This window comes from Monodelphis domestica, chromosome 5 (genome assembly GCF_027887165.1).
Source record: "Monodelphis domestica isolate mMonDom1 chromosome 5, mMonDom1.pri, whole genome shotgun sequence".
Lineage (NCBI taxonomy): Eukaryota > Metazoa > Chordata > Mammalia > Didelphimorphia > Didelphidae > Monodelphis > Monodelphis domestica.
In genome coordinates this window covers 59456931-59484654 of record NC_077231.1, presented here as the reverse complement: position 1 = coordinate 59484654, position 27724 = coordinate 59456931, and the positions used below count along the sequence as shown (strand labels likewise).

General features: G+C 36.7%; 1 long non-coding RNA gene across 1 annotated transcript; it reads right to left on the bottom strand.

The window, feature by feature from the left end:
- Window positions 1-22: 22 nt before the first annotated feature.
- LOC130454498 (uncharacterized) lies at window positions 23-25932 on the bottom strand. Its single transcript, XR_008912094.1, has 2 exons — window positions 24027-25932; window positions 23-3348 (listed from the first exon to the last, which is right to left on the bottom strand). It is a non-coding gene; the product is annotated as an uncharacterized LOC130454498 (long non-coding RNA).
- Between the last annotated feature and the right edge of the window lie 1792 nt (window positions 25933-27724).

Below are 27724 nucleotides of genomic sequence, written 5' to 3'. Positions count from 1 at the left end.
ACCGTCACCCCTCCACACAAACTTTCAAAGATTCCCCTGTGGCTTTATTGTTATGCCATGTGCATGAAAATTAGACAGCAAATAAAATGAAAATTTGAAATGACTTGGTTTACTACTACAGAAGATATCAGTTCTGTTCCTAAACCAGTTTTATGAGAAACACGATCATTGTATGATTCAGTTGATATTAACAATATCGGAAAAGAGTAATTTTTTTAAACCCTGTTTATCTATTTTCTCATAGATTTTCCCAAAATGTTTTTTTTTCTCCTTTGGATTCCAAACCTCTGAAGACTACAATACTGAAGTAAATCCACTAAGACCACACTTTTAACTTTTACTTTTTACTTTCTGTCTTAGTATCAACTCTAGAACAGAAAGACAAGGCTAGGCAATCAAGTTTAAGTGACTTGCCCAGGATCACACAGCTAGGAAATGTCTGAGGCTAGTTTTGAACCCAGGACCTCTCAGCTGAAGACCTGGATCTCAATCCACTGAATTATCTAGTTTCCCTCTGGTATGATGAAACTTAATGGGAATTAAATGTAAAGACTCACAGTTTGGTTCAAAAAATCATAAGTATAAGCACAAGATGGAAGAAGCATACTTAGACAACAGTTTATCTGAAAAAAAAACATCTGAGACTTTTAGCAAAGTGAAAAGTGAAAGTCCATGGTGAGTCTATAGAGTCTTATTTGGCAACCAAAAAAAATGGAACTCATTCCTGGGCTTTTAAGAGAGGCATAGCTTCCAGGAATGAAGTGGTAGGAGTCTATACTCCTATTGCATCAGTTCATTTCTAGGCACCACAATGTAGGAAGGAAAGGAAGGGAAGGGAATGTGTATTTATAGAGTGTCTACTATGTGCCAGGCACTGTACTAAGTGCTTTTACCGATATCATCCCATTGGAGCCTCACAACAGTCTTGTGAGGTCAGGACTATTATTACACACATCTTCAGTTAAGTGACTTGTCCAAGGTCACAAAGCTATGTCTAAGATCAAATTTGAACTCAGGTCCAATAAACACCCAAAATAAGTGACATGGAGATGTTCACACAATTAAGAATCATAATAATAACAACATTAATAGTAACCAGCATTCTACAGAGTTTTGAGGTTTGCAGAAAAAAAAACACTTCAATATTCCGTACTCACAATAATTCTTTATCCCCATTTTAGAGATGAGGAAACTGAATCAAAGGTTAAGTGACTTGCCCAGGGTCATACAGCTAGTAAGTGTCTGAGGATGAAGTTGAACTCAGGACTTCCTGGCATCCAGTTCCAGCACACTATCCACCATGCAATCTGCCTATAATTAGTGACAGATATAGAATTTGAACCTGAGTCCAAGTCCAGCATTCTTTTATGTTGTCTTTTTAGTGAGCACTTAGGTTTTTTAAGTCTTGACTATACGTAGATGCTTGCAATTCTACACGAGTCAGCTTATACTAATGCTCTGGGGCCATTTGAGTTCTTCTGCTATGGCCCAAGAAAAGTAATGAAGATGAAAAGCCAGAATAGATGTGACAAGCAGATGGATGACAAAGCCATGATCTCTATGGAAGGCACAGGATGGACTTTGTTACCTGCCCCCAGTTACTTGGCACATTCTAGCATCATCTTGAGCATTTGAACATCTTGAGCATCTTGAACATTTGGCTAATGGTTCCATAATTTCACCTTATGGTCCTTCAGAACTCTTGGCCAAAAGCCGCTTAGGATCAGTGATTTATTTACATCAGGCTTGTCAATTAGGTCTAGAACATGCTGTGCCTTCATCCCTATTTGTTCTAATGCATTTGACCTTCAAGTTTCTAAAACCATTTTGGGAGAGGGAATCTCCTTAACTGCTTTCTTAATAAAGGCTGAAGGAAGGAATTGATTTAGCCTCTCGGCTATCTCATCATCTCTAAAAGTTTTTTTGTAGCTAATGATGTAGTGAGTGGTCTCACAAAAAGCAGCCTTAGGGAAAACTGGGAAGCAAGGGCCACATTCTTCCTATGCTCTCCAGCAAGCCTATTCTGAGACAGGCCCCAACTTTCAAATTGCCTGGTGCCTCTCTTGCTGTGGAAGAAATCATTCTAATAAATGAATTTCTATTTAAAATGTTGATTCTCGGACCAAAATTTGTAAACTCTATGTGGCCATGGAAATAAAAAACCCAAACCCAAAGCTGGGCTGATTTCCCATGTCTCATCCATTAGAACATGTTAACAAAATGAGAGAAGACATTCTATTCACATCATGTTTCATTGCCCCATCTTGACATATGGGTACCCAAATGGGTACAAATTGAGGTAGACCCTAACAAATAAGAATGGCTTCAACTATGGGACTGGGTGATGGATCGTATAACTTTTCCCTCAATGGCCACTCTAGCCAAAATATCATAAAAACGTAGATTTAAAGATGAAAGAGATCGTCAAGGTCAGCAAGTTCAACCACGCTCATTTTTTAGACTACCAGCTAAGTCATAAAGGATGTGCAATCTGTGTTAGTGGAGGCAGTATCCAAAACAACAAAATCAAAGATCCTTGAAGAATTTGGAATAAATGAAACTATTTAATGTATGAAAAAAGAGCATTCGACGTGGATTAAGGGTTGGGTTCTAGCCTGAACTCTGCCTTAGACTCCATGAATAAGAGCAAGCCACTTAATCTGAGACACTCAGTATCTTCATCTTTAAAAAAGGGCTGTAATAATGCTTATATTGGCTACTTCAAAAGAAGGACAAGATAGGAAATCATTTCACTGTGTTTTTTCTTCCAACTAATGTATACATTATGTTCTCATTCCATTTTCAAAAATTAAGTTCCCCCATTATGTTCTGAATTCTTTGTTTTTCTCTGTCCACCAGAATGAAGAATGTATTCACGTTGAGATCATTCTTCCATTTTTTTCACTCAGAGATACTCTTGGAGTTATTCATGACTCCATTTCCACTGAATGTGAGTTGGTCTGACTGTGAGGGATTCACAGAAAATTATGAAGATATATGCAATGATGCCGTTTTTTTAAAAAGCAGAATAAAGATAATATGTAACAATTACAAGAGTATGAAGAAAAATGCACTCAAAGTCATCAGAATTTCGTTTAAGATGGTTGCCTTTTTAGATGTGTCTTTCAGGGATCTTTCTTCTTTCCAAATAATACCCACATTTTGTTGTCATTCTCTTCTCAAAAATCTAGTAGCCTCATAGAATTTTGTTGTTTTGTTTCATTGGCTTTTCTTCATCTACTAGATTGCAAAGCATAATCATGTTGGGAATCACTCTTCCATTTTGTTTCACCCATGATGATAGTGCTGAAATTATGCATAATTCCAATCAGACTGAATGTGGTTTGCCTGAATATAAAGAAATCGGAGAAAATTATGAAGATATAGAAAAGGATACAAAGCAGAACAAAGAAGATTTATATAGTGGTCATAATAATATAAAGCGGAAAACACTGAAAACCTTTACAAGTGACATCCATATAATGGCCAATCTGGACTACAGAGATTTGAGAAAAAAAACGTAGTTCCCGCCTCTTAACAGAGGGTGGTGGGCCATAGATGTGAAATGAGACATACATTATCAGGTCTGGCCAATGTATGAGGAGGGTTTTTTTTTTTGCTTAATTATAATTTTTTGTTTCAAGGAAAGCTTGGGATGGGAGAGAGGGGGAAAGTGAGAGCAATGTAAAAAAGGAAAAAGCATGAACAAAAAATACTTTTTAAAAGCTAGTCTTATAGTTTTCCCTTTTAATAATTTTACTATGACAGTTATCAGAATTAAATTTCCTTTTAAATTTAATAATTATTACATTTCTTGTTATTAATACTATAATTCTATATTAATAATATGTTAAAATATCAATATTAATGTCTTAATTATATTGGTTATTACATTAATTACAAGTAATTAATGACATATCATGTTTATAGATTATTAGTTATAATATTAACAATGTTATATTATTAATATAATATGGTTACTATATTATATATGTATCATTAATAGGATTCTCATTCATATTATTATTGTTTTCATCAGATAGAAGTCACGAACAAGGAAGTCCCTTGAGGTCTCAACAGAAGACAATTTTAAGAACCATCTGAATGAAGAACTCAGCCAAAAGTCTCTTTTTTCTTCACTCTCTCTCTCTCTCTCTCTATTATAGTTATCCGTATATACCATAATTCATAGGTAGTTGCCTTTTTATCTCTTTTACACATATTAACAATATTGAGTTCATGTCTTTGTATCATTTTTATCTTTTCCCAAACTGTAAGTGACGGGAGTACTTGTTTCATATTGCAGAAAAGGTAAAAACTCTCTTTCTGGGGAATATTAGACATTGCCCAAATGCATGGCCAGACAGTTTGGAATATCTCCCTTGATGTCCCAGATTAGTGCTAAAATGCTTCTCTGCAACTTCCTTTGGCCTAATGACTTGGGAATTATTTTAGAACAGATGAATTTTTTAACTTTTATTGGACAAGAAATTACTCTACATTCTGTACAGCAGGGAACACATTATTCTCCCCCAGCTGCATAGGAAAAATAGCATATTAAAAATAAATATCGCATAGGAGAGAGATATGATTCTTGAAAGAAGTCTGGCACCCAAGGATAAACACAAAAGATATGCAGGAGAGATTTATAGGGTACAATTTACCTTTGGTCACTGACTCAATGCATAGAGCAAGCAAAAGATTCCATATTTGAAGGAAAAGAGATTCATGGTGTGGCAATGAAAAGAACATTGCATGTCCAGTAAGGAAGAAATGTGTTCAAATCTCTCCTCAAACATTACTAGCCATGTGACCCTAGGCAATTCATTTAATCTCACTGGGGCTCCTTTTTCTCATCTGAAAAATTATGGAATTGGACTTAGGGGCCTCTAATGCTCCTTCCTTCTCTACATCGAGGATCCTACAGATCTGAGTTCAAGTACTCTTTTAGTCAATTCTTGCCTTTGTGACCTGAAAGGAGGGAATCCATTCCAAGTCAGGAAAAGAAAATTAAAAGAACAATTTCAAGTAGTGTGAAAGAGGAACTTTGGTGCAGAAGTTTCCCCTGACATTCCCCTTATACTAAACACAATTATCAGATAATTCATTGCTTATTCTGCCTTTACAAAAGACCAACCCCAGATTTCTGCTTTCATTCCTTTTTCTAATGGAATGCCCATTCTTTGTGCCAATCTCTCCCTATAATAATACATAAAGTATCCTTGAGATAGATCGGGGATCTTAATTGTCTTGTATCATAGACCCTTCTGCAGTCTGATGAAACGTGGCTCTGATCCTTCCTGAAATACCCAAATCAAGAGAGAGGGAAGGTGTGGTCTCAGGGGTGAGCTTTCTCCGTGGTAGGAAGGCAGTTGTTTAGAGGAAAGAGAACAAATGAGACACGAAATAAGCTATTCTACACAGTGTCTGATTTGTAGAGGATGGTAGGAAACCCACTGAGACCCTATTTGTAGTCATGCTTATTCTCTGTAATTTTTAAAACCCTCACTTTGTACCGTAGAATCAAAATAAGTATTGGCAGAGCAGATAGGAACCAACTGGAGCTCAAGTTCAAGGAACCCTAGAAATTGGACCATGGTCGAGGCTCCATTCCCCTGAAAGTTTCAGTGATAACCAAGGAACTTTGCTATACTGCAAGATGCTTCCTCATTTCTAAGAAATCTTCCAAGACATTAATGTCTAATTGATCTCAACGAAGTTGAATTGATGCAAATAACCAGACACGTGGTTTTAGATCCTCCTCTTTTCTTATAATTATTTATGCATTTGCTGCCCCAGTGAATGGTTGCATTGCAATAACTCTTTGGGCACCATTTGTAATAAATGTGTCTCCATGCATAAATTAAATATTCCATTAACAAAAGAGCCACTTATGCATGTTTTCTTCAAGGCTTTTTAGTGAAATCATCCCTCTTTTATAAAAGTCAAATCAAGACCTCCATCCATCATAAAAAGCTCAGAACAAATTTATAATTCCAAGGAAATATTGGAGTCTTTATGGCAGGGTCCCTTATCATTCCACTGGATTGATCCACATTCCAGATCTCTTTGTAATCTGTCTGGTTCTGAAATTAATCTCCAGAAAGGGACCTAAAGCTGATCAAAGTTCATTTCTGTAAATTACAGTACAGTCCCTGCGCAAAAGTCCCACTCCAATCCCTCCCTGTGACATGGAGCTGACTCCAGACTCTCCATCTACTACAGGGAAATAAGATCTCCAGCCAGTCTTGACAAGCCATGAATCCTTCAAATTCAGGCCAGTAGTGGCCCAAGGACTCTCCAACATCAGAGAGACTCTTCACCAGGTGAGCTACAATTTCTGGTATATGTTTGGTCACCTGACTCTGAAAGATGATTTACTAAGAGGTTGAAAGGCTGTAATCTTGAGTAATGAGCTAATGAAATCACAAATCCAAGAGCTAATGAAGTAAGTACAGGATAGGCTATTAAGCAGTGTTTAATAGCTTAATATTCTTTTATGCCATTGGACAAAGGTATTTCTAGTCCTTCAATCAATTGGCCAATCAATCCATGAGTATTTATTTAGTACCCAATATGTGTCAGGCACTGTGCTAAGCACCAAGAGTATAAGTACAAAAATGAAATGATCTTTGCCCTCTTGGCATTTCTATTCAATCAGAAGTATTTTTTAAACCCTTACCTTCTGCTATAGGGTTGATGCATTGGTTCAGAGGCAGAAGAGTGACAAGGATTAGGCAATGGGATTTAAGTAACTTGCCCAGAGTCATCCAGCTAGGAAGTGTCTGAGGTCAAATTTGAACCCAGGACCTCCCATCTCCAGGCCTGGCTCTCTATTCACTGAGACACCTAGCTGCCCTCCAGAAGTATTTTAACCCCAAGAAAATGCCCACTTGTCATGATATATGTTAACAAAGTACAAATAACTCTCCAGTCTGAAGACCTGGGTTCAAATTCCTCCTCTGCAGCTTAACTCTTAGGAACCTTGGTTATCTTATCTGCAGAATATGGGACTTGGACTAGAGGAACTTTAAAATACCTTCTAGCCCTAGATCTATGAACCCATGTTCTAGAATGTTAAAAGGAGGGACAGGGAATTGAAAGGAAGAATGTCTACCTTATGTTCTCTATGCATGAGATTTGCAGCTTTCAGCCTACCCAGTTTGTTAGAATTGGAATCTCAAACTGGGATGTCACAAAGGTCCTGAATTTGGGTGGTGGAGACCAAGGAAGGAAGGGAAGGATTAAAGAAGGAAGCAACCTTTCCCTCAGTTGCATCTAGACGCTGTCAGTGTCAGCATTGACAGATACAAGTAGTATCAAGAGGCATAATGCTAGTGGTTAAGATCATGGCAGAAAGACCCTTTCCCTCGGGTTTTCTCAAAGAAGAAACATGTCTCTGCATTACTTCATAGCTCCAGAGCTGAAAATTCATATTTTTTCAACATGGAGGGTCCAGTATTCATCTGGTCAGGGACTACAAGCCTTCGTGATCTCTAGTATATAGAACCTTATGCCTCGGTTTCCTCATTTGTAAAATGGTAATGATAATAGAGCACTTACTTTCCAGAATTGTGAAGAGAGGGCATGAAACAATATTTAATGTCATATGAACATTCTGTTGTTGTTGTCGAGCTTTTTATGATCAACACAAAACTATAGCTCTCATCCTTCCTTAGGGGAAAAAAGGAGGCATCTCCGCTTACCTTACATCCAGGCAGAGGAACCTTTCCATCAAGATTTTTCTACATTAAACTAGATAAAATGTATAAAGTATTTTGTAAGTAAAGCACTTTGTAAGTGCCACCTATTGTCAAAGCTATTTTTAAAAATTAAATATAAGTCCCCAGGGCCATCTTCCTTTATTCAGTTAAAATGTAAATCTGCATTTAAAGCAGGAGTGTGCCAGGAAGGAGGTCTCTGGAGCAGTCAGAGATGGATGGGGAGGAGAAAACCCCATTACTAGAATGTCTCATCCCAGGCAAGAGAGTCCCCATGGAAGAAAACCATAGAGATAGCCCTCCCATCCCATTCAACATGGGAATTGTGCTCTTGTAACCATGGCGATCCAAACACCACCACCACCACCCTCCATATCATTGCCTCCCAGAACTGTTTGTCCTGAGCAGAATACCAGCTGAAGGGTTAGGGGGGGACTTTATGCCCCTTAAACTTTCCTTCCAAAAGTGCTCCTTCTGCAGCCAGCACATACTCAGGAGCCTTTCTAGAGAACCATTATGTATTCTTTTTACCAAACTTTAAATTGTGCAATTCTGCAAGACTTTAGTCTGTAAGAACATTGAGGTCCACATTGATTTTACTGAAACAATAAACATGGATGGGAAATTCATCAGATCAGGACAGCTAGGTGACACAGTGAATAGAGTGCCAGGCTTGGAGTCTGGAAGACCTGGGTTCATATCTGGTCTCAGACACTTCCAAGCAGTGTGACCTTGGACAAGTCACTTAACCCAATTTGTCTTAGAGTTGTTACTAGGACAGAAAATAAGGGTTTAATAAAAGAAAACATTGATAGGATCATAGATGTGGATCAGGAAAGGACTGTAAGAGCTCATGCAGTCCAACTCCCTTATACTCAAATGAGGAAACCAAGACTTAGAAATATTAAATCACTTGGCCATGATTACATATGTAGTATCACAGGCAGAATTTGAACACATATTTAGCACTCTTTCACTTGTACCCCCACATTTCTCAGGTTCTGTTTCCATCATTAAGAATCCCTTTCTCAGGAACAGCTAGGTGGCTCAGTGGATTGAGAGCCAGGTCCAAAAATAGAGGGGACTGGGTTCAAATATGGCCTCAGATACTTCCTAGCCAGCAACTAGGTGATGCAATGGATAAAGCCCTGGACTTGGAGTCAGGAAGGCTAATCTTCATGAGTTCAAATCCAACTTCAGACACTGACTATCAATGTGACCTTGGGCAAGTCATTTAATGTCATTTGCCTCTGTTTCCTCATCTTTAAAAGGATCTAGAGAAGGAAATGGCAAACTACTCTAGTATCTGTACAAGGAAAACCTCAAATGAGGTCTCAAAGAATTGGACACAACTGAAAAACAATTAAACAATGACAAAAATAGTATATTTGACTTGAAGTCAAGGAAACCTGGGTCTAAATCATGGGAAATCCTGGGTCTAAAAATGGGAAGGATGCATTTGCATTACAGTCCAATAATCTGAAAGCTTTTTTAAGCTACTATTTTTACTTTGGACATTTTTCAGAGTTTGTTATTTAGCTAATACATGACATATAAATATCACCCCACATCCTGCAAACCATATTTGAAGGCAGATTTATTTGGACGCTTGATAGAGGCTGCGCAGAATGGAGATTAGAGTACTAGAATTAGAGTCAAAAACATCTGAGTGTGAATTTTATTTTTGCTACTTTCTACTTGTGTGACCTTTATGACAAGTCACTTGACCTCTTTGGTCAAGTTTGTTCTTGACCTCTAGACCCTGAACAAACTGATCTCAGTTTGTCCATCCATAAAATGAGGTGGTTGGGCTCCGTGACCTTCTAACTCGAGATATATAAGCTCATGTCTGCTCCTACCATAAAGCCTTCCCTAATTACCTCCTGGCAGAACCCATCTTCCCCTCAGAAAAGAGAACATTTTGATCTAGGGTTCTCTAACAGTATAGAATCATAGGAGAAGAGTAAAGGAGGATGACAAGAAAAATAATGTCATATCAGAATCTACAGAGGAATGGGAACTTGGACTCAGCTGGCAAAAATAGAGCCTCAGAAGTTCTGTTTTTGTTTGGTTTTCTTATAATAAATCAACATGAGTAGACCTATGTCCACAGATGGCTAACCTTGTAGTCGTAGAAGAATGAATGAAAGAAAGAAGAGAGACAGGAAAAACCCTTGAAAATGTTGCTTCTTGACCCTGATGCCAAACCTAGGGGCATAATCATTGGCAAGTATGATAGTTATTTGCAAGTGTGATGCCAATTTAGCTTGCGGAAAGGGTTAATGCCCATTTTATAGAAACTATGAGCAATATCAATTCTCTGCTTTCCTAATAGAGAGCCAGGCTGCGGAGAGGCAGAAACAAACTACTTTGAACTTACAGAGCTGGCTCATAAAGGGAGCCCAGCTTTCAAAATTTAGAGTTTAATAATGAATTACTTTTTCATTAGAGTGCTCTTTTTTGTAATCATTTTTGCTCCTTTAATTCCTTTATTCTGGATTATGATCCAGGGGGCTTCCTTAGTACAATATAGACATGTATTTGTACTGTTTCCCAACTTTTAAATTATGAAGCGTCTGGCCTGATTTTGTTATCTCAAAAGAGTTCATACTATCAAGGTGTTACATTACTGAATTACTTTTCTGAGACTGGGCAAGCTCTGATATTCTGCAATACGTCTTTCTTATTGGACCATTCTCTGATTCTGTAACTGATAGATATATGTATGTGAAATAGAGGACTGATCAGAGTATTCCTCCATTAATCTGAGCAGATCTCTTCCCCATAGAGTGTAGACTTGGGTTGGAAACTAATTAAGAAGACAATATTCAATACCCGAGTGATTTTCAAGGTGTCACCTGTCCCATTCCCCAGGAGGATTATTTGGCTGATGTTCAAGAGAATGTATTCTTATCGTGGGAACCAACACCTTTGAACCAGCCTATAAAGGAGACTGACAGCTTACTCTCAACTGGACCCCATTTTCTATTCTGTCTTTTCCCTTTTCCCTTTCCCTGTCTTTCCATTATGCCTCCAGGGCAATGAGAAAAGAATCCCTACCCCCTTCTCCCCCACCTACAGAATTTTGATGGCATAAAAAATATGGCAGTGCTAGATATGTGTTTGCATATGGCCTAATCATAGACTACCTAAACGTGGTTTTTCCCAGTCTAAGAGAGGTCAACAGCAAGGGAGGGCACTGATAGTTGCCCAAAGAAACACATGGCATAAGCCAATATGTTTGTGCCAGGAGGAGATCTTCAGGAGATACAATGCTCCTAAACTTCTTTTGTAGAGGAAGAGATTTCAGTTGCTTAGGAAAACTGATTTACAAGCAGATCTGTCTTTGGGCCACTGAATAATGCTGATGATTAGAGAAAAAACTTGCATCCTCCTTCATTGTTGGATCACCTTATCCAGGGCTAATCCTGAGTGGTGCCTGAATTTCTCCTGCTTTGTGAAAACTGCAATGTGTGTGTCCCCTCGTATCCCAGAGACCCAAGGAAGTGATAGTGTTGGCAGAGAGGACACAATATTCCTTTAATAATGAGCTAATTTATCCTGTGGGTGGCATGTTCTTTGGCTCAGTCTAGGAAATGAGAAAAAGCCTATTGGCTTGATCAATATAAAAGATCCAAACTGGTATACAATTAAAAGAGTCAGACTATTTCATTCTGCTATAATTCATATTTTGAGAGGGAAGGATAACTTTAGTAGGAAATCAGATCTGAATAGACCACTTGAGTTACAATAATTTAGGGGATTGAAGTGGCAAGAGAATTGTACTAGATTATTTTAAATAGACTGTGAAATTTCTTCCAACTCTAAGTTCTGATGATTTAATGAGGAAGGAGAGGAAATGAGAATGTACTACATATATACTTTGTAAAAGGTACTGTACTAAAAATGCTTTTCAAATATCCTCTTAGTTAATCCTCATGACAACTGTGGGAGGTAGGGGAGATTACAATTTTGCAATCTATAGTTGAGGAGATGGAGGAAGGCAGAGTTTAACTGATTTATCTCAGGGACACACAACTAGCAAATGTCTGAGGCTGGATTTGAACTCATCTTTCTGATTCCATGATCAGCACTTTATCCTCTGAACCACTGAAGTATTTCTATAAGATATCAGGCATGTATATTGGTCAATACAAGTATCAGAACACATGTCCTAGATCTTATGGTTACTCCTCTGTTTGATGTCTAAATTTGCCTCATTCTCCTGTTCCCTGGATTCATCAGACTGGATACCTTAACCTATTCCCACAATTCTTTTTAAAATTCAATTTAATTTTACTTTATTTAACTAATATGTATTTATTTTTTCTTTTCCTTCCACATCTAAAACTCATGTAACAAATATGCATGAAAAACAAATTTTATTATTATAAACCAATCCAATCTCCACTGTGCCTAAACACCCTTGGTACTATTATCTAGCTTAATCTCTGAATCTTCCTTATAAATTATTCAATAAGCATTTGTTGAGCACCTACTAAATGTCCAGAACTTGGACTCATCACCCAGCCTAGATCCTTCTTAGTACAAAATTCTTGACATGACTTAGTTCCTTAAAAAAAGGCTAAAATTTCTGTAAAAGTCAATTTGATCCATGTTACCCACCTGGGAGTGGCTCTTTTCCCTCCAGTCTATAATATTCCTAACATTAGGTCAAGATGATGACAATGGGGTAAAAAAAAACCAATAACTTCTGAAATTAATATCCAACTTCTGTTGATGTTTTTAAAAATTTGTTTATTTGTTACATTAAAATACCCAGTCGACTCCTTCCTCTCCTTCCCCTTCCCCATTAGAGAAAGCATCATTTGGCCAAAAAAAATGTATATATAAAAATATGTCTTACTTATTTCTTTTTATCAGGGAATGATCAAAACTACCTGGTACTGGCTAAGAAATAGAAAAGTGGAAGAGGATAGACATACAACAAACAGTTGTAATAGATTAGAGGAACCTTGTGTTTGATAAAAAGTAAAGATTCAAATTTTTGAAATAAGAATTCACTAGTTGGTAAAAATTGTTGGGAAAACTCAAAAGCAATCAAGCAGAAACGAGATATAGGCCAATATTTTACACCATTTACAGAGGATAAGATCAAAATGAAAACATGACCTAGGAAATATTATAAGTAAATAAGAACTTATTTCTTGCCACTGATTCTTAATACAGCTTTCTGAAAGTTATTCATTTGTTTTTTATTTTTGCTTCTTCATCTGTAAAATAGGGATTAAAAATGCATTCCTGAAATGTGGTCAGCAATAGTGTTTTAAAGCACAGTTAAGATATAAGTGCTAAATAAAACCATTATAAGTCATCAAATGCTATGTATGGGCTTGCCCCGGGTGGCATATAATGAATGAAAACATATTTCTTAAGCATCTATGTTGAATCAGGCACCATGCTAAGTATTATGATTATAATTCATTTATATTCCTCCTTTAGTTTTCAAAGGTTACTCTGTTCACAATTACCCTGAGAGATAGATTATTCAAATAGTTTTATCTGAATTTTGGAAAAGAAGAAATTAAGGTAGAAAGAGGCTATATCAATATGGTGTGAGTTCATGGTCCACTCTAATTACAGTAAGTTGTTAAGAAAAATACAGCTTAGGCATAGAGCTATAACTAGCCATTTGGCTTGAGAAGCATGAAACATTCTCTCAATCAAAAAAGTTCAGTTGATCTATTTTTTTTAAACCCTTACCTTCCATCTTGGAGACAATACTGTGTCTTGGTTCCAAGGCAGAAGAGTGGTCAGGGCTAGGCAATGGGGGTCAAGTGACTTGCCCAGGGTCACACAGCTAGTAACTGCCTGAGGCCAGATTTGAACCTAGGACCTCCCATCTCTAGACCTGCTCTCAATCCACTGAGCTACCCAGCTGCCCCCTTCAGCTGATCTTGCAGTGGGAAGAGACCTAAGAAACTGACCATTGTAGGTAGAGCTAGCTAAAGGGAGGAAGCTGATGGAAGCACTAGAGGAGCTGGGCAGGACTGGCAAGGAGCTCATTTAGAAGGTCAGGTAAGAAGCTACCATCTGTTGGCACCCTGTTTGAATTATTTACTCTTGCCAACTATGTACTAAGCTCAATTGATGATCACCTCTTTGATGGAGATTCAATGTCATCAGAACCCTCTAAATTTCTATGACCTGGGAAATAGACCTAGTGATCCCATACTAGTTATAGTTCTGGCAGGGAACACTGAAGAGCTCCCTCTAAAACCTGATCTCGTGTTTCCCAGAGATTGCTAAAGGCTATTCAGATATTAGGAACATGTCCATTTATATTCAACTGGAGTCAAATGCTATGTTGTAGAAAAAACATAATGTTGTTCCTGTTATTAAAAGTTTAATTAAGCTCCGTGTCTCTCTTTAAGCACTACTTAATAGAAAATGAATCTTCAAAGGGCAGAATTCCTATTAATTTATTTTGTGCTTTTAAATTTTGGCTTGTAACTTTTTTTAAAAAAGAGAACCATGGTTAAGCAAACAGTGGTACAAAATGGAAGTAAGAATATTCTCTGATGACTCTAATAGGCCCTGTCATGAGGTAGAAACATTCCACTGTTCACTTGAAAAATGATTTGCTATGTAAGTTAAATACACAGTATGCAATGGTAGGCAGTGAAATGTTTTCATTTTAGTATAACTAAAAAGGGTACTAGAAAGCTGAATAACTCATGTACCAATAGAGACAAAATTTTCCTCTCTTATCCTAGGGATGATGGGTACTGTGTCCTTTCCAGTGTAGCTCTAGTCTAGCTCCATTTCACACTGTTCCTCTTTAGACTTTGATTTCATCTTTGGATCATAAATTTTGAAGCCAAAGATGATCTAGGTCCATGCTGGCAAACCTATGGCATGCATGGTGGAGCATGCCAGAGGGGGCTGCTCCTTTCCCCTCTCCACAGGTACCTGAGGACATTTTTCACATGACCCACCTCTCTTCCCAGCAGCCCAATGGGAGCACTTTCTCCCTCCCCCTTTTGGGGTAAGGCAGGGGGTTAACATGCAGTGTGAGGATTGTCGTTTGGGCACTCAATCTCTGAGGTCTCTAAAAGGTTTGCCATCACTGATCTAGGTTCATCTGGTCCCAGCCTCTCACTTTACAATGGAGACATTTGAAACTCAGAGAATGAGTCAAGTGATTTTTCCAAGGTCACATAATCAGCAAATGGTAGAACCAAGATTTGAACTTGGATTCTCAAATTCTGAATCCAACATTCTTTTCACTGCAATACATTGCCTCTTGTCCATTCCAGCAAGTTCAAAGTATGCCATAGATCTGAATTCCCTAAAACCATAGCTTTAAGAATATACATAAGCCATTCCTTAAACCTTAAATGTACTCTGTCATCACTTCTATTTGTTAAAATCCTTCTCTTCCTTTAAGGCTCATCCGAGGTTTTACCTCTTTCAAGAAGTCTCCTCTAATCCCCTTTATTAAAAGTAATGTCTTCATCTTCCAATCATCTTATAGTACTTTATCTGAATTTCTCCTTTGTTCCTATCATATGGCATACCTCTCTACCCCTAACCCAAATCTTAACCCTAGCCCCAACCCCCCTGTATCCTTAGTACCTTGTGAGTTCTTTCAGAAAATGTGAAGCCATAGTGTTCTGGGTTGGCTAGTTCTTTCTTTGACTTTGACAGAAGCTTGTCTCCTTGGAATTATAGAGGTAATGGGGATCAATAAATTGACACCTAACTGCTGAGCTATACCTTTAGATTTAGACTTTAAGCAAGGGAGCTAGCTGGTCATATGTACTAAGCCATCAGTTTTGCTTAAGTATTATTCTGAGTTACAAGGAAAAATCAAACAAGAGCAAGTTGGGAGTATATGGGGAAATGGCTGACATTAAAAAAAAGATATTAATGAGAATTTTAAAAGGTAAAGAGTTGGAAAGAAAGGAACCCAGGTACAGGACAGATTCTGTTCTGTGAAGATGTGAAGGGAGACCTGTACAATCTGTCACAACAGACTATTCATCAAAAATATATTAAAAGAGGAAGCTATATGACTCAGTGGATAGAGAGTCAGGCCAGGAGATGGAAGGTCCTGCGTTGAAATCTGGCTTCAGACACTTCCTACATATGTGAACCTGGGAAAGTTGCTGGACCCCACTCTTCTGCCTTGGATCCAATACTTAGCATCGATTCTAAGACAGAAGGTAAGGGTTTTTTTAAAAGATATCTTTAATAAAGATTGTGTGGTATCATGATAAAAAATTAAGGAATGTCAAAATCTGATCAACTCAATGATGAGTAGTATAAAACAAGTAACTGAGCAAAATAAGGGCATATTGCACATCTTTAAAATTTTCAAGATGTACAAATTGTAAGATTTACTGTGTAAGTCAATACATTTAATTCATACCAAGAATTTTGCTTATCATTGTGTATGTTCCATGTTGTATCATCTTGGCTGTTAAGTTCTGGGAATACAAATATAAGCAGGAAAAAAGTCCCTCTTCTCAAGAAAAATAATCATGGAGCATTGTAGAAATAGTCGGAGAAAAATCAGGAGTATAATCTAGGGAGGCATGAAGACATGAATAAGTAGGCATATTCCTTAAATGGAAGAAAGGGGAGGCACCAATCAGAAACAGAGGATACAGAGAAGGCAGAAAGGAGCATAAGGAAAGGATGAAGGGAGGGAAGAAAAATGAGAGGGATGAAGAAGTGAAGAAAGATGGGAGGGAGAAAGGGAGGTCAAATGGAAGGAAGGAAAGAAGGAAGGAAGGAAGGAAGGAAGGAAGGAAGGAAGGAAGGAAGGAAGGAAGGAAGGAAGGAAGGAAGGAAGGAAGGAAGGAAGGAAGGAAGGAAGGAAGGAAGGAAGGAAGGAAGGAAGGAAGGAAGGAAGGAAGGAAGGAAGGAAGGAAGGAAGGAAGGAAGGAAGGAAGGAAGGAAGGAAGGAAGGAAAATGAAGTGACAGAATTTAGGGATATGTGTGGACAGGGTACACAAGTGGTGGGATACATTTAAAAGGAGTATGTGGGTCTAGAGCATCCAGGTGAAGGAACAGCTAATGTCTCCAATACTACAGAACACTAGCATCTTCTATGTTATCATAATACTGTTCCCTCTAGATTTTCTCCTTACCAGTCTCATAGCCTGCTCCTGGTGCTTCTCAGATGGATGGTACTGCTTTGGATGCTGTTTCACTGGATATGTAGTTTCCTCTACAGTGGTCAGAAAGATGCTGCTCTCCGGAAAACTACTCACCAGATGCTGCTTATTAGTCTGCACTGGACACCATTTCTCCAGACCCTTTGCCTCCCCAAATGGGTATTGCTCTATTGAATGCTGCCTAGTGGGATCCTGCTTCTACATATATCTAGTCATATCTGGACATGTCCCTAATATCTCCACTTTCTTACTTAGCTGAAATTCTTTGCTATTTCTTCCTAAATAGAAGAGCAGATGCTGTCATAATCTTTGAACTAAGATCTATTGGACTTTATTTTTTATTTAAAGTGAAAACTCTTTGCTAAGACCAACAATAAGTCTTCCTTTGAGTTTTTTTCTTTTCCAATCTTGGTGTTGGAACAACTCATCTACCTAGGACAAGATTCTTCACCCCAAACACCCCTATCTTTAGAACAAATAGCTAGATCCCAGCAAACTAATGCTCTTGGGTTTATTTACTTTTTACTTGATTTCCTGGGGGTGAAATTTGGGTCCTCAAAAACAAACCCACTCCAACTCATTCCAGATACCTCTCAATTTTCATTTCTGAAGGCTACAGACTGCAAAGCAGGTAATGGCTATTTGACCAGTAAATATCTATAAATCCTGGAATTCTAATCCAGAGTTATGCTGTCTTAACTGGTATAGAAAAAGGAAAGAACCTAGTCTAGTCCAATGTATGCAGGCAACCCCAGATGAGACCACACTTTCTATGTCATCCAGTTTGGTCCATTTTGTCATATACCCTGTACTCGGTGCATATATCAGTCCCCTACTTTAAACTCCTATTCTGTGAACATCCCTTCAAAACAGGGCATGTCTAGTGAACACTCTTGAGAATTGGATTCCTGTTCATCTCAGTAAACCTGCCCCACCCCATAAAACTTCTCTAGCCATCACTTCCTTCAATATATTCTCACTTCTCATTAGGATGTAAATTTTTTGAGACAGTAGAAATAGAACCACTTTTTTATTTTTATTCCTAGCACAGGACTGGCACAGAGTATATCTCTGATAAATGCTGTCACCTCCACTGATTCATTAAGTATCATAAATAGGATTTGAACACTCATTTTCCTGTCTCCAAATCCAGCACTTAAACAGTGTGCCAAACCAAGTCACAGTGAATAACAGAGAATTAATTAAGGGAGAACTGCACTTTGGAAAACCATAAATCTCGGCTCCATATCTGGAATTATATGTTGCTATACCCAACACGCTTTTTGATAGGAAATTGTACTGATTGCTGACATTTCATCTAAGTACTGATTGAGGGCTTAAAGAGAGTTATAGCTGACAACATAATTCAGTTGAAAGGTCAAATATTCTCAGATGTTAATATTTTTAATTAGTGTGTCCTAATCCACCAGAAATTTTTAAGTTTGATGGAGTTTAAATGAATCAAATCCAGTTTCTGAAACTCCTAGCAAAAACAATAAAGCAATATAAATGGTGTTCTATGAGTAGCCCATTAATTCGTAGGAGTACTGATGTCAGTCAATTGACAATCCTTCGTTCATATAAAGTAGCTAGAGTCTGAAAATGGCAATTTCAAATGAGCAAGTTGAATATCATTGTTCCCATTATCACCAGTTTAAAATATGTATGTCAATGAAAGACAAGTGTTCTTTCATTAAAAATCTCAAAAAAGAGAGACAATAAGTGGAAAGAAATGGAATTTTTAAGTCATTCCTGACTCATAGAAATAGGGATAAACATCAGAGCTGTGATTTCATTGGCATAGGGAACTCTCAGGTGTGAAAACTCCCTCTGCCAAAAAGAGGTGCAATTTATAGTTTTAGAGAGTTGGCCAGAGCTGAGATGTTAAATAGGTGCCCCACAATACTCCCAAGTGTGGCCCAAACCTGATAAAAGTGTAATTAGAAAATGTTTAGCAAAATATGATAAAACTTAAAGAATATTACATTTTAAAACCATATATGTCAGCCACATGGATCTCTACTTACAGTTTTATGGCCCTTTTTTCTATTTGAGTTTGACACCACTGAACTAGAACACTGTTAAGTTACTTGATCAGCATCATACAACCAGAATATGCCAAAGGTGAGATATGAATCCAGTGCTTCATGGCTTTAAGAGTAGCACTCTATACACCATGACAAGTAAACTCATTTACCTGCTGAAAAATAAAATAGAAAAGTCCTTAACAGATAGGGGAGGGGCAATTAGGTTCAAATCTGGCCTCAGACACTTCCAAGTTGTATGACCCTGAGCAAGTCACTTAACCCCACTGCCTTGTCCTTCCCACTCTTCTGCCTTGGAACATATACATAGTATTGATCCTAAGATGGAAGGTAAAGGTTGTGTGTGTTTTTTTAAGAGATGGGGTGGGGGGAGGGAATAGAACCAACAAAGAAGCCAGAGAAGAAGTGTCACATGAAGATAAGAGGAGAACTGATGCAATGTGATATCATAAAAGTCCCAGGATAAATGAATTTCAGGAAAGAAGCAAGGTTCAATCAGTTAAGCACATAAGGCACACAGCATACAAAAACAAACACACACAGTAACATAGTGTTTGGCCAAGTGAAAGACCTCAATTACTGGATGAAAGACTTACTATTTAATAAAAACTTCTGGGGAAACTAGATAGCAGTCTGACAGAAATTAGAGTTAGACCAATACCTCATACCAACATAAACTCCAAATGGATGGAAAATCTAGATATAAAATATCACATCATAAACAACTTAAAAGAAAAAAGAAGTTACCTTTGAGATCTATGAATAGGACATAAATTCTTGACTAAACAAGTAATAGAATTACATAGTTTAATAAAGTAAAAAAATGTTGATTATTTAAAACTTAAAAGTTTTTACACAAATAATTCTAATATAAAATAATAAGGAAGTAGCTGACAGGGAAAAATCTTTGCAACAAGTTTCTCTAATAAATTTTTCATTTCTAGGATATATAACAAACTGATTCAAATTTATAAGAATGAGAATCATTCTCCAATAGACAAAAGTCAAAGGGTATAAACAGGCAGTTTTCAAAGGAAGATATCCTGGCTCTCAATAATCCTGTGGGAAAATGCTTTAAAGTACTAATAATTAGAGAAATGTAAACTAAAGCAAATTTAAAGCCATACCTCACACCTATCAAACTAGAAAAGAGGGCAATGGAGGGAAAAAACATGTTGGAGGATTTGTGGGATAATATGTATACTACTTATGGAACTATGAATTGGTCTAGAGATTCTGAAAATAATTTAGGAATGTGCTCAGAAAGTTGGCAAACTATATACCATTTAACTCAGTTATTATAAACCTATACCCCCCAAAAGAAATTTTAAAAAGAAAAAAATGGCCTATACATAAAAAATTATACCAATTTTTTTTAGTCAAATGTTTTTGGTACTTCCAAGGTGGTATGATCTGGAGAGAGTTGCAGTTCCATTGCCTGTGCCCACTTCTAGGTCATATTTCAAGGGCAAAGAGAAGCATTTTTAGTTAAGAGACTGGAAGCCCTGAGGAACAGTACCATATCTGGCCCCAAGGGATCAGAGACTCTGAGAAACAGTATCAATTCTGGACCCAAAGGAGAAGAGACCCTGAGGAGTATCAGCTGCAGTACCAAGAGATTAAGGACTCTTCTTATGTGAGGACTAGAGAACAGACCAAGAGAGCATTGACCACACCTCTCTCCAGATCATACCACCTTGGAAGTACCAAAAGCATTCCAAACCCCAGAATAGTCTCTAAAAATGGCAATGTGGAAAAAAGCCTGAAGACTGAGACAGAACCCTTCCTCTTCCACCTCCTCCTCCCTTACACGACAACATTAACATAAAGTTCCAAATCAAGAAAGAGGGTAGAAGAATCATCAAACAACAATAGAACCTGACTGCAAAAAGCTACTATACAGACATCAAAAATCAAGACCCAACTCAAAAGATATTGAAGTTAAAACAGCAACAAGTAAAGCCTAAAAGAAAATATTGTGAATGTAACACAAGCCCAATAGGAATTCCTGAAAGAACTAAAAAAATTATTTTCAAAATCAGAATGGTATAGGAAAACTTACATAACAAAATGAAAGCAAAGAAAGAAATTATCAAAAGACAATCAACAGCTTGATAAAAGGAGCAAAAAAAAAAATACCAAAGAAGATAACACCTTAGAAGCAAATGAGAAAAGAGGAACAAAAACTCACTGAAGAAATAATTTTCTAAAAATCAGAATTGGGCAAGTGGAAGCTAATGACCCCATGAGACATAAAAATACAATAAAAGCAAAGTCAAAGAAGGAAAAAATAGAAGAATATTCTTCTGCCTTGGAACTGGTACATAGTCAATTCTAAAGTAAAAGGCAAGAGTTTGCTTTTTTTTAAGAATTGCAATTCTTAAAAACTATGATAAAAAAGAGCTTTGACATCATATTTAAAGAAATTATCAAGAAAAAAACTGTACAGATATCCTAGGACAATAGAATAAAATAGAAATTTAAAGAATCTGCCCATAAATTCCTGAAAGACTTCCAAAATGAAAACTCCCAGTAATATTATAACCACATTGTAGATCTCCCAGGTCAAAGAGAAACTACTTCAAACAGCAAAAAAGAAAACATTCAAATACTGTGGAGTCACTGTCAGGATCATATAAGATTTAGGAGCTACCACATTTAAGTATTGGAAAGTTTGGACTATAGTATTCTAGGAGGCAAAAGATTTGGGATTACAACCAAGAATAACTTACCCAGCAAAACTGAGTATAATCTTTCAGGGGGAAAATTGATATTTAATGAAATAGAGGACTTTCAAGCATTCCTATTGAAAAGACCAAAGCTAAGGAGGAAACTTGATTTTCAAATATGAAACTCAGGAGAAGCATAAAAAGATAAACATGAATGAGAAATCATAGAGGGCTCAATAAAGTTAAACTATAAACCTTTCTATATGAGAAGATTTTTTATGTATCTTCTAAGAATGTTATCATTATTAGAGCATTTAAAAGGAATAAAGGGGATGCAAGAGTAAATCAATTATGTTAGAATAAAATAAAAAATGGAAAGCAGAGAAAGAGGGATGCCCTGGGTGAATAGAGATGGGAAAGGATGACTGGGACAAATAATCTCACATAAAAAAGTGTACAATGAAGAGCTTTTATAGTGGAGGGGGAAATGAAGGGTGTCAGGTAATACCAGAACTTCCCTCACATCAACAAAAGGGAAAATATAAATACACACTCAATTAGTAATAGAAATCTATCTTACCCACAGGGTGTAGGAGGGGAAGGAGATAGGAGAAAAGAGGTGGTGATAAAAGGGAGGGCAGTTAAAAGAAGGTAATGATCAGAAACAAAATACACTTTAGAGGAGGGACAGGATAAAAAAGAGAAAAGGACAATCAGAGGAAAAGCAGATGGAGAGAAATGCACCTTTAGTAATGATAACTGAATGTGAATGGGATGAATTCATCAATATAATAAAAGCAGATAGCAGAACAGACTTGAAATCAGAATCCAACATTATGTTGTTTACAAGAATCACACTTGAAACAGAGAGAAATAAAATAAGGAACTTGAGCAGAGTCTATTATGCATTAGCTGAAGTAAAAAAAGGGAGAGGTAATAGTAATAATCTTGGGCAAAGCAAAGTAGACTTAATTAAAGGGAATAAGAGAGGAAACTGTCTTCCTAAAAGGAACCATAGACAATGAAGTAATATCAGTACTAAGCATATATGCACCAAAGGGCAGAATATCCAGATTCTTAAAGGAAAATTTAAATGAAATACAGGAGGAAATAGAGAATAAGCTATACTGGTGGTGATCTGTAACTTTCTCCCTTCAGAATTATGTAAACCTACCCATAAAGCTAAGGAGAGTTACATAATCTTACAAAAGTCAGATCTGATAGAATTCTGGAGAAAACTGACGGGAATGGAAGGTATCCTGGCTTCTTTTTTTTTTCAGCTGGATATGGGACCTTCATAAAAATTTACCATATATTAGGGCATAAAAACTTCATGTCCAAATGCAGAAAATCAGAAATATTAAATGTATCCTTTTCATAAAATAATGCAATAAAAATGGCATTTAATAAAACAACAAAAAGCATAAATTTAAAGCTAATTGGAAACTAAATAATCAAACCCCAAAGAATGAGTAAGTCTGTTGATTTTTATTTTGTTCATTGGTGGGTTAGGGGATGGAAGTGTTAATTTAAAAAATAATTATTACTTAAAAAATAAAAATAATTAACTATTTAAAAATAAAAAAGGAAGTAACTGACAGTATCAGGTCAAGGAGAATGATGATTTTAAAAAGGGATTCTTTGTAGTACTTTGTATTAAGGGGTCACTAGCATCCTCTGAGAGAGAATTCAGTTTCAATAGACATATACCACATTACAAGATCTGAAAGATGTGTGTGTCCTAAAAAAAAAAAACAGCGTCAAGCTTTTTAAATCGTTTGGTAGAATAAACAAGTAGAACAATGGCAAAAGAAGATAGGATGATGTAATTAAGATCCTTTCACACTAACCAGTAAACTACCATTAAGTTGCACAAACCAAACAGTATTTTATAACTCCTGATGAGACAGCATTTTCACCCTTTAATGAGAAATCTTCTAAAATGGGCTGGCACTATTTCTTACCCCCTCCATCTGCTGGCTGCCAGTGTTATGGTAGATAAGTTCCAAACCCAGGTCCAACACTTTAAGCACTGTCATATATCTGGATCTTCAGCAGGTTATGTGACTATGCAGCCTTGTCCACAGCATTCTGCTCTTTCCAAATGAACTCTGGTTTTGTTTATAGTAAGGTCAATCTACTGGGGAAAGAGGTTTTAATTCAGAGCTTTCACTCTCCATCCAAAAAGTTTCATGTGCAAGCAGAAACTTCTGGAGTATTGTATTGATGTCAGCATCTTAAGGGACTTCCCAGATCTGATCATGAAAACAAGGGGTATGTGGAAAATGGCTTTCCTGGCTTTGTGAAGCCCTTGCAAACTGTTTCCCATAAAGAAGGAGAAACCTAGTATCCAATTTATGCATGCTCAAAAAGGCAAAAGATATCATCTCTGGAATGAGGTTGGAGAAATATGACTCATCTCTTTTGTTCGCTGCCAACCTTACCTTGACATTTGCTTCTGTAAACATAGTCAGCACTCCAGCAAAGAAATTATCTCTTGGATATGTGTCTGGATTTTCTCCTGTCACATCCTGACCAATAAGGAGAATTTTCCCCTCTTCCATTCAACAATGATGCCAATAATTAATTTTAAAAGAATCTTGCATTTGGGTAATGAGTTTCATTTTTCTCCCAAATTTCCTTCCCAGCTATTTTCTTATTCTTGTAGAACTCTTGAATTCTTCAGGTTGTGATGATGAAATCTACAAAAGGGAGCAGAGAGACACTAAAATTTATGAAGGTGTTGTCATGTCACTGAATTAATTTCTTCTGGCGTGATTATAGGTGAATCTCTTTAAGATTCACAGTCTTAAATGACTATCTCATCAAGACTTTTTCATTTAAAATACCAACACTCAAACTCCAAAAAATCTGGGATTTCATCCATGTCGTTACTCCTAAAAATGGCATAGACTATTATCTTACCATAGAAAATACTAAAAGTCAGTCTAGTTGGAATATAAGGTTAACAAAAGATAGTAATGTGAAATGACTGGAAAGGAAGTTTGGAGACTGGTTTCTGTGAAGGCTTTGGGGCAGAGAGATGACATGATGGGACCTATGCATTAGAAGACTATTTTGGTAACTATGTAAAGGATGAGACAGAGAGTTGAGAGAGTGGAAGCAAAGAGATCTATTTGGAAGTTATTTAAAAAGTTAAGAAAACAAGTGATGGTGGCTTCAAGTAACCTAGAAAGAATATGATTAGAGAAGGCGACACGGCTACAAAAGTCGGAGGTAGGTTAACAATGATTTGACAACTGACTGTTTCTTTCAGTCTTACCACAATCCACCTTCTTAATTATTTTTGTATATATATCTTACTGTCCTAACAGAGTGTAAGCTTTTTTACAGCTTCAGGAATATATCCAGATTATGTGTTGGAGGACTAAAAAAGTGGCTAGAGAGTTGGTCTCAAAGTCAGGATGACCTCTATCAATGTCTTACTTCTGACATACCTTGTCTGTGTGACTCTGGACAAAAATCACTCAGTGTTCTGGGAAATTGAGAATATAAGTAAGAGAAAATACAGATTGGCATTAGTGGAAGAAAAATCCTCACCATAGAGTTTCCTAAACCAATGAAATCACAGTTCTAATCCTTATCCATCTGAGGACAAAATTAACACAATTTGCAAAGACTCATCACCAGGCATTTTTTTCTGGCAGTAGCAACTCACAAAACCATATACTTGTGTCAAATACTTGGGGAGCCAAGAGTATAACAGATATCAATGAAGGAAAGATTATCTAGGAAAAGTAATTGTCTAATTATAGAAAAAGATGTTCCAGCACACTAAAATTAAGAGAAATGCAAATTTGTAAATCTCTGAGCTTTTACTTCATACTCTATAAACCAGCTGATAACTGAAAATAGAAAGCCAGTATTTAATGAAACTGTGGGCAAAGAATTACACATTAATTGTTTGTGTCTCTGTGAATTTGGGTGAACTTTCTGGGAAATGATTTAGATCTATTCTAGAAAAAAATCACTAAAGTATTAATACCCATTGACTCAAAGATACTATGCCTGAGTATATACCCCCAAAAGGTCAGAAATAGAAAGGAAAGATCCCCTGTAGACCAGAATCTTCTTAGCAGTACTTTCTTTGGTGCCAGGATAAATTGGAAATAAGGTGGGTGTCCAGCAATTGGAAGAATGGTTTAGAAAATTATGGTACATATACTAGAGTATTATTATGCACTAAGAAAAGGCAAATAATAATTCAGAAAAATTTGGGAAGATTTACATGAATCACTTCAGACCAAAGCAAGCAGAACCAGTAGAACCAGGACAATATGGATAATGACTCTAAATACTTAAAGGAAAAGAGCACTAAAAGGCATCATAACCCAGATTTTAAACAATGGTCAATTTTAACCAACAAGGCCTGTTGATAAAACATACTTCCCTCATTATAGTAGAAAGGTAACATTAGACATGCTCATTGAATCAGTGGGTCTTCCCTAACCACGCATCTATGTTTCAAGAAAGCATTCTATTAGGCTAGAGTTCTTGGGAAGTGAATGTAATTTAACATTTAAAAAAGAAAACTACAATATTTTAAACACTATTGTATTTAGCAGCTTAAGTCATTTAGTGGCTTTATAGCAATATGGAAATACATTTCAATGTAGTGAAAAATTGGAAGTCAGATGGCATGAAGCTTAGCAGGAAAGGAAAGAGAAGATGTAGAAGATCTGAACGTGTAATCAGTGGGGGGAAGAAATTAATAGATAATAAGGATAGATTCAATATAAGAGAGGAAAAGGACTATAACAGCAATCTCCAAAATCTTTTCTAATTCTAAAGTTTTATCATTTGTTCAACATTGGTGACTCTGACAAGTTAGATGCTAAAGTCATACAGTGAGCCAGAGTCCATCTTAAATTCAATTTCTCATGTTTCCTTCCTTCATTTGTACCACTACGTATTGTTGCCTTATCCATATTAATTATTTTATCCTTCCAAATGTATAAGATACTACTATTACCTAAAACAGGTATTGGAAAAAGGAGTTTTTGAGCAGTACTATTTTATGATTCCCCAAGAAGAAACAGCAAAAGTCATTTCTCATTGTTGACCTTTATAATATTCTTTGCTTCCCTGGCAAGAATTAAGAGGTTTGGATTATAATGACAAAACTAATCTAAAATTTGGCTTTCACCCCAAACCCATGCCTCTCCCGTACTTCTCTGTTACTTTCAAGAGCACTATCGTCCTTCTAGTTACCCAGGTTTATAAGTTCTTCACATCCCACGTATCTAACCAGTTGCCAATTCTTGGCATTTCTTTCTCTGTATCTTTTATATATTCTCTCTTCTCTCCATTCATACCAACAATACTCTGGTTCTAAACCTTTTCATCTCTAAATTATTGAAATAATCACCTAATTGGTCTCTATGTATCAAGCCAATCTTTCCTCTCCAATCCATGCTCCATCCAGCTGCCAAAGTGATGTTCCTAAAGTTTAAGTGACCATATCACTCTCTACTCAATAACCTCCAATAACTTCTATAGGACCAAATATAAGATCTTTAGCTCTTCAAGCTCTTCATGACCTGGTCTTTAAACACTCAATTCCTCTCTATTCATACTATGGGACACCCATACTGGCTTATTTATTATTACTCACAAACAATCCTCCATATCAATAACTTTTTATTGGCTGTCCCTGAAGCCTAAAGTGTATTCTCTCCTTACCTCCAATTCTTTTAATATTCCGTTTATAGGGCATCTGGGTTGCTCAGTGGATAGAGCCAGCACTATAACCAGCACCCATAACCCCTAGAACTTTAAAACTACTTTATATTTACTCTATATTTGTCATTCATACACACACATATGGAGAAAGAGATTTATATGGTATCTCCACTAATAAATTATAAGCACCCTAAAAAAATATTTAAGAACATAAGATTCTTTCTCTTCCCAACATCTAACATATCACACATATTATGTGCTTAATAAATACATAGATGTATTGATTGACTGTAAGATTCAGATCTGAGGGACAATTGAGGATCCCACCTCTCCTATACCAACTCCAGTAAGTATCTGTAAAGGACTTTAGATAAAGGTATAATAAAGATAACAGAAGAGAAAAAGACATAGGCTCCATCATCTACCTCAAAACTTTACA